General features: G+C 34.1%; 1 long non-coding RNA gene across 6 annotated transcripts in view; it reads left to right on the forward strand.

Annotated features, from left to right (window-relative positions):
* LOC128251597 (uncharacterized) overlaps positions 1–7,500 on the forward strand; it is a 181,621-nt gene that overhangs the window by 168,681 nt on the left and 5,440 nt on the right. Inside the window, exons 1-2 of one of the 6 annotated variants that reach the window (XR_016240997.1) lie at positions 562–2,350; positions 2,807–2,949. The exons of 4 other annotated variants lie outside the window; for them this stretch is intronic. This is a non-coding gene — a long non-coding RNA (uncharacterized LOC128251597). Of the gene's footprint in view, positions 1–561; positions 2,351–2,387; positions 2,950–7,500 lie in introns of those variants that run through there. One more of the 6 variants, XR_016240996.1, reaches the window with a different exon arrangement.

Genomic DNA, 7,500 nt, shown 5'->3' on the forward strand with positions numbered 1-7,500 from the left:
TGCACAGATTTACTTGGACTTTGGTGATACGTTTCCAGCACTCCTTCTTTGTTGGGGTTGTCAATCTTCGTGGTCTTCCGGGACGCTTCTCGCGGGCATCCTAAACAGTGCCATCGGCTTCAAACTTATCTATAATTTGAGTGATGTCAAGTCTCATTGGTTGATCTGTTTCAAACTCCCTCCTAAAGTGTTTTTGCATTTCAGGTGCGTTTTCACACTTCCAGTAGTATTTTAGAATATGATAACGACAGTACTTTTGACGTGAGGGTGGGAGGGGTTTTTCTATATTGGTTTTTCTATATTGGTTTTTCTATATTTGTTTTTCTATATTTCAAGGCCGACAAGAAGCGGTGCTGCTTCCTAGGGCTAAATAGCAGTAGTATTATTCCCTTCATTCTCTTCCTGGAACTGTCACATTAAGTTGACAGCACACAACTACTATATATATATATATATATATATATATATATATATATATATATATATATATTAATATTTCTAAGTCTCTCTAAAGGAGACTACGGGAGCGGTACTGGATTTTAATAGTTATCGCCAAGCCAACCTGGCACTTCAAAAAGTGAAAAAAAAAAAAAAAGGACGAATGCTGCCGTTGATTAGCTCCAAGAAGCCATCACTACTAGCTAGCTATATCACACACGATTCTCTGTCCATTATGACCTACGAACAGGGGAGGTCAGCCGCTTTCACGTGCTGGTCTGGCATCTACAGAGTAGTTTCGAAGTATTACCTCTTATCAATGTAGAGCAGCCTAACCCAGTAGGCGTCGCTACTGACCGTCTGTACGAAGGATTATTTACCTAAATTCAGTGGAATACATCTACTAGTTTTCAAAAATAGAAATACTAATATTTCTAAGTATCTCTAAAGGAGACTACGGCAGCGGTACTCGATATTAATAGTTATTGCCAAGCCAACCTGGCAGCCCCCCCCCCAATAATCCTTCATACAGACGGTCGGTAGCAATAAGAGGCAATTCCAAATCAACACATGCATTATGGATTCGTTCTTCACTCGTTTATTACTCTTCTTATTCCAACTCATATCCATTGACCGGAAATCTTTCATCGCACATCTGTGACCTCAACGGAAAGTGTCGCTGAAGGGTTCACATACGGGTAACAAAAGATTTCCGGTAATGGACATGAGTTAGAACATTAATAAACGTCTAAAGAACACATATATAGTGCGTTTGTTTATTTAATAAAAAAAAATAAATAATAATAATAACAATAATGATAATAATAATAATAATAATAATAATAATAATAATAATAATAATAATAATAATAAAAATAATAATAATAATAATAATAATAATAATAATGACCGTCCGAAAATGCAACAATATATCATAGATGTGCATCAGTTCATTCTATACAACCTCAGGCGTCTTATTCTTGCCGCAAAGAAATTTCTTAATAATTTAGAATAAGATGATATACTATAACCACATGGATCCGGGTTCAGTCCCACTGCGTGGCAACTTGGGCAAGTGTCTTCTACTATAGCCTCGGGCCGACCAAAGACTTGTGAGTGAATTTGGTAGACGGAAACTGAAAGAAGCTCGTCGTATATATGTATATATATGTGCGTGTTTGTGTGTCTGTGTTTGTCCCCCCAACATCTCTTGACAACCGAGCTGGTGTGTTTACGTCCCCGTAACTTAGCGGTTCGGCAAAAGAGACCGATAGAATAAGTACAAGGCTTACAAAGAATAAGTCCTGGCGTCGATTTGCTCGACTAAAGCCGGTGCTCCAGAATGGCCGTAGTCAAATGACTGAAACAAGTAAAAGAGTATAATATGGTCATTCAGAAAACCTAGTATAATGTAGTATGCCTTATTGCGATTTGTGTTCTACTGGGGAACAAGTTTGTGTTGCACTTACAAAAAAAAAAGAAAGAAAAAAAAACAATCGTTTTATTTGTCTTGATGCATGTGAACTCATATTCAGGTAATTTTAGTTTTACAGTTTAAACTTGAAATTCATAATGTTCTCGTCTGCTTTGTTAAATGTCCGCTAAAATAGCAAATTTGTATTTAGAATATAGTCATTGTTAAATCACTCTACGAAGCATAATATAGATATATAGAGAAACGAATACCCTCAACCTCGACGTAACTATTCATTATTCATTTTTCAAATTTCGTTATTTACTTTTCAATTTTCATCGACTGTTGAATTTCAGCCTCAAGTAACCTCTACGTTCCAAACGAACATAACTCATAGACCAAGAACTTATACATTCATAACCAATATTTATAGAAATTTCTCCCCTTTTAAAGCATTTTCTACGCCATGAAATTTTAATTTGCTTCCACATTCTGATAGTAAGCCAAATTTATAAATTATTTTCACACATTGTAACCTTGTTCATAAATAAAAAATCTGCAAAATTGTTTTACGCATTATAGAGACCACACACGCACAAATGTACTCTCGCACAAAATGTATAACTCTTTCGAAAATCTCTCAGTACCTTCATCTAATATATATCTTCTTTAATCGAGTATCTATCTATCTATCTATCTATCTATCTATCTATCTATCTATCTATCTATCTGTCTATCTATTTGTCTGTCTGTCAGTCTTTATATATTTGTGCAGTGGGATGTTATGTAAGCATACGTGTGTATTCTCTGTGTGATCTTGTATTCACTGATTGGGTCACTGTCAGACTGGGGCAAATCGGCCCCAGTACCTATTCATTGTTGTTTGCTTTTGAAATCTTCTATTTTATTGATTTATTTTCTCTTTTGTGTTATTTTTTTTAACCGCTAATTTAGGGGGAGGCGTTAAGAAACCAGCACACGTTCTAAAGCGGTATGGGCACAATGAAGTTATTGTTTCTCATTGTGTCGCTCCCGCTTAGCGCAAGTTATTCACTTTTATTACAAACCAGCTGTAATTCAGAAATCTAGTGTCGGAGGTAAAGTATATCTTCATTTTGCTAAATGCCTTTACATAACTTCAAATTCCATTTTCTCTCATAGCTGTTGTATCTTTCACACAATCACACATACACACGTATACAACTATGCATATTGGTGCAGGCGTGGCTATGTACAAGTAGCTTGCTCCCAAACCATATAATTCATGGTTCCGTCACACTGCATGGCATCTTGAGTAAGTATCTTTTATTATAGCCTCAGGCTATATATTTGTGTGATGTGTGTGTGTGTGTGTGTGTGTGTGTGTGTGTGTGTGTGTGTGCGTGTGTGCGCGTGTGTATGTGTATGTATGCGTGTGTGTATACGAATGTGGTGTGAATATCTGTGTTTTTACACACCACCACTTGATAAACGCTTGGTTAATGTATGTTCCCCTTAAATTAGGGATTCACCGATAGTGAGGATAGTGTACGTAAAATACTTTAAAAAATATAAACAGTGGAGTCAATTCTTTTGATGAAAATTCTTCTGGACAGTGCTCCAGCATGGTCGCAGTCTAATGATTACAACAAGTATCGGTAAAAGATACGATAAAGCAACTACATTGTCAATGGTTTCCATACATAAAACAGCTGAGCCTGTCCCATATCACGTATCAAAGACATAAGTGCGGAATATTTCATGAAATATCCTCTTGAACTGGATGGAGAAGGAATGAATGAGGAAATAGATGAATCGGCTTTTGTCCGACGAAAGATTAATGCCGGTCAGTAAGTGCAAACTCAATGGGTTTTCGGTGGGATTGAATTAGGGCAAGGAAGAAAGTGCCTTTTGGTTGCAGTTCAAGATAGATCAACTGAAACGTTATTACGAATAATTCAACAACATATACGCCCTGGAACAATAATAATATCCGATTTATGGAAGGCTTATAAGACCATTTCAAACCTTGGTTATAATCACCTCACTGTCAATCACGCAGTTAATTTCGTCGATCCTGATTCACATGCTTCAAACAATCATGTAAAGGCAAAATGGAACAGTGCCAAAAGACGGAATAAAAGTGAAATTGGAACAGCAAGAACATGTCTTAATAATTACTTAGTTGAAGTCATGTGGCGATATTAATTTAATGATTATCTGTTCCAGAATCTTTTGATTGGTGTGAGAGATGTTTATAATCTCTATTTAAAAAAATAAATAATATATGTCTTGTCAGTATTTTTGTTTTAATTTTCATTTTTTATTAAATATATTTTAGCAGTCATGCTTAAGTCTTTGTTTTTTTTAAATACATTTTAGCTGTCTTCCTTAAAGAAAAAAAAAGCGCCTTCGTTTCTTATTAAATATATTTTATCTGTCATTGTTAGCACTAAATATAAAGAAATAAAATTTATAATTTTTTAAAAAAACGAAGCTAAATCATATTTAAGCTGTCGTGCTTAAACGAAACTAAGCTATATTTAAGATAAAAACAAAAGTAAATCATATTTAAGCTGTCACGCTTAATCGAAAAAGCGCCCCTATTCTGAGTTACTTGAAAGGTGATATTCCTTTCCCTTTCTTTTATTTGTTGATACCCTTGTTTAATACCAATGCGTTGTTTCACTTGAAGGATGCTTCTTTACCCATCCGTTATAATATTTCAGCTGTTGTTCAATATTTCAAATACGTTTTAGCATTATCGTTCGAACTTTTTTTAAACAATCACATATGATTCATTACCCAAAAACCAACCTTTACATAAGAGTTATACTTTCACTAGCGAAAACTATACGTATCTTTCAGAAATCTCCATACTAACTCAACTTTATGCAGCATTCCCTGTTAGTTTATGCACAGGCTATGCGGGAAGACAGAATAAAGGGACTTTTGTTAGCTTATCTCTCCGAAAAAATAGCTCCCTTTGCTGTTGAATAAAATAAACTCGCAGAGCGGAAGTTTCAACGTCTTCTTTCAATTTCATTACACCATTTATGTGGCTGTTTCAGACAGGAAATTTCGCTTTCGTGTAAAACAACTATATTTTGTAGTCATTATTCATAATCTATTCCCAAAATACTTCAAAAGATCAACTTTATATTGCTTGTCCTATGCCCTATGATAATTAAAGTGCAGTGACCTCTTCAATTTCATTTTCCCTTCCTAGGTTAATCAGAAACGTAATACTCATAAACCTTCTCAGTAATTCAATTATTTGGTGAAAAAATACTACCAAAGTAACTTAGACCGTCGAAAGAACGGGTGCGCTTGCTAGTATTGATATAACAGAAGAAAAGAAAATGGAGATTGGGAAGATAATTGTTTATTATTAACAGCAAGTTAATCATCTTCACTTACATCTGTTTCAATTAATACTCAGTAAATGTTAAGTAAATATTAAATTTATATTTATATGACCCTCGTGGCGTTCGATTATAAATAATTAATCAATATGCATTGTGTACAGGACATCACCAGCGAGTGAAAAATTCGAAAACACACGAGAGATAAGTACAAGATAAAATACAAGGGAAACTCTAACTCTCCATGAATTTTATATTTTAAAAATTTCTGGATGCTGCTGGTTTAAGAAGTTTTCTTTTCTTGTCGTTAAAAGCACGATATAGGAGTAATAAAAATTCCGACAACTGACGAGGAGTTATCTTCTTTTTTATGTATGTCTCTGGTATATTTTCCAGTACTTACTGCTCGTGTGTTTACGCAGTTTCACTCGTTGGTGATGCCCTGTACACAATGTGTATTTTTTATTCATATATAATCTAACGCAACACAGCCTTGACCACCGTAATTTCTTATATTCATATATAATTTCTGCGACTACACACTGTTTTCTGTCTTTCTCTCTATCCCACTAAAACTTTCTTTGCTATCTCCATTCTGTCGTTCTTCCACTCCCTACTGTCTATCGTACCTTCTCCCTTCTCCTCACGCCTTTTGTTTCTTTCCCTCATCCTCTCTCTTGTCCCCCTTCCCCTCTGTCTCTGTTATTGACACGTGACTACAGGTCATTTTTTTGCTCCTGTTTTTACTGGACTAGACGTTGACCGGGCTGGATGCCATGTCTCTGGGCTCCCGACATTTTTCTTCTACTATTTTGTTTTCTCCTAATTATTCTATTCTACTATTTTCTCCTACTACATATTTCTCTTCTAATTATCCTATTTCCTTGAAAAATTTCTCCTACGCGTTGTTTTACTCATTACAATTGGTCTTGACCTAACGGCCCTCAATATTCGTCTCCGTAGATTGTTTACTCTGTACATCCACTCTGTCGTTGTTTGTTCCTTCGAAGATCTAACTCTCTATGAATTTTATATTTTTAAAATTTCCTGATGATGCTGTATTTTTGTCATTAAAAGCACGATATAGGAGTAATAAAAAGTCCGACAACTGATGAGGAGTTATATTCTTTTGGTATTTTGTCCCGGAATTATCATTCATTACGTGTTTACGTATCTTTTACTCGTTGGTGATGTCCTGTACTTATTGTGTATGATTTTGGTATTTTGTCCTGTACTTATCTCACGTGTATTTACGTATTTCGCATTCGTTGGTGATGCCCTGTACATAATGTTTATTAAATATACATATTACTTAAAGAAATTCCAACCTTATCTGATTTTCACTTTTTACTTACAGTCTTATAATAATATAATATAAGATAATGTAATGTAATGAGAAGATAGATTATTAAATGCGTATTCTGATTGAACTAGTACTTGCATGCATTAAACTATACAATGTACAGGTTCATATAGTAGTGGTGATCGTTATGTCTTACAATTTACAAATATAAATTGTAAATTGTTAAACGCAATAGTCATCACTACTATATGAACCTGAAGATTGCATAGTTTAATGCATGAAAGTATTAGTTCAGTCAGAATAAACATTTAATATTCTATCATTTCATTATATTATATTATCTTATATTATATTATTATTATTATAAAATTGTAAATAAGACGTGAAAATCAAAGTTGGAATTTCATTGAGTAATGTATTCTTCTATACACAATCATGTGTATATATGTGTATATATACATTATATATATATATATATATATATATATATATATATATATATATATATATATATATATGTGTGTGTGTGTGTGTGTGTGTGTGTGTGTGTGTGTGTGTGTGTGTGTGTGTATAGAAGAATACATTACTCACAGACACCCTAACACACACACACACACACACACACACACACACACACACACACACACACATATATATATATATACTGCTAATGTCAGCTGTGAATAAATTTTCAAACTGATATCATCAGCAGAGACATACGTGGATCGCAGGCACAATAACATTATATAGCTATGAATTATAAATTTGCACGAAGAGTGATGATACTCAAAAATAATTCACCTGCTAGAAATAAGAGCTAAAGTCTTAAATTAATCCACCGTACAGCACCAAGATAGCAGAGAAAAGCAGTATTGAAGGAAAACGGAAAGAATTAATATATTTAACACCACAAAATAAAAGTATTACGCAGTTTAGGACATACACATTCCCGGGATTCGGTTTTTTGATATTTAATCCTTGAGCTTCTTCAGTGTGAGCTA

This window comes from Octopus bimaculoides, chromosome 1 (assembly GCF_046866305.1).
Source record: "Octopus bimaculoides isolate indiv1 chromosome 1, ASM4686630v1, whole genome shotgun sequence".
Taxonomy (NCBI): domain Eukaryota; kingdom Metazoa; phylum Mollusca; class Cephalopoda; order Octopoda; family Octopodidae; genus Octopus; species Octopus bimaculoides.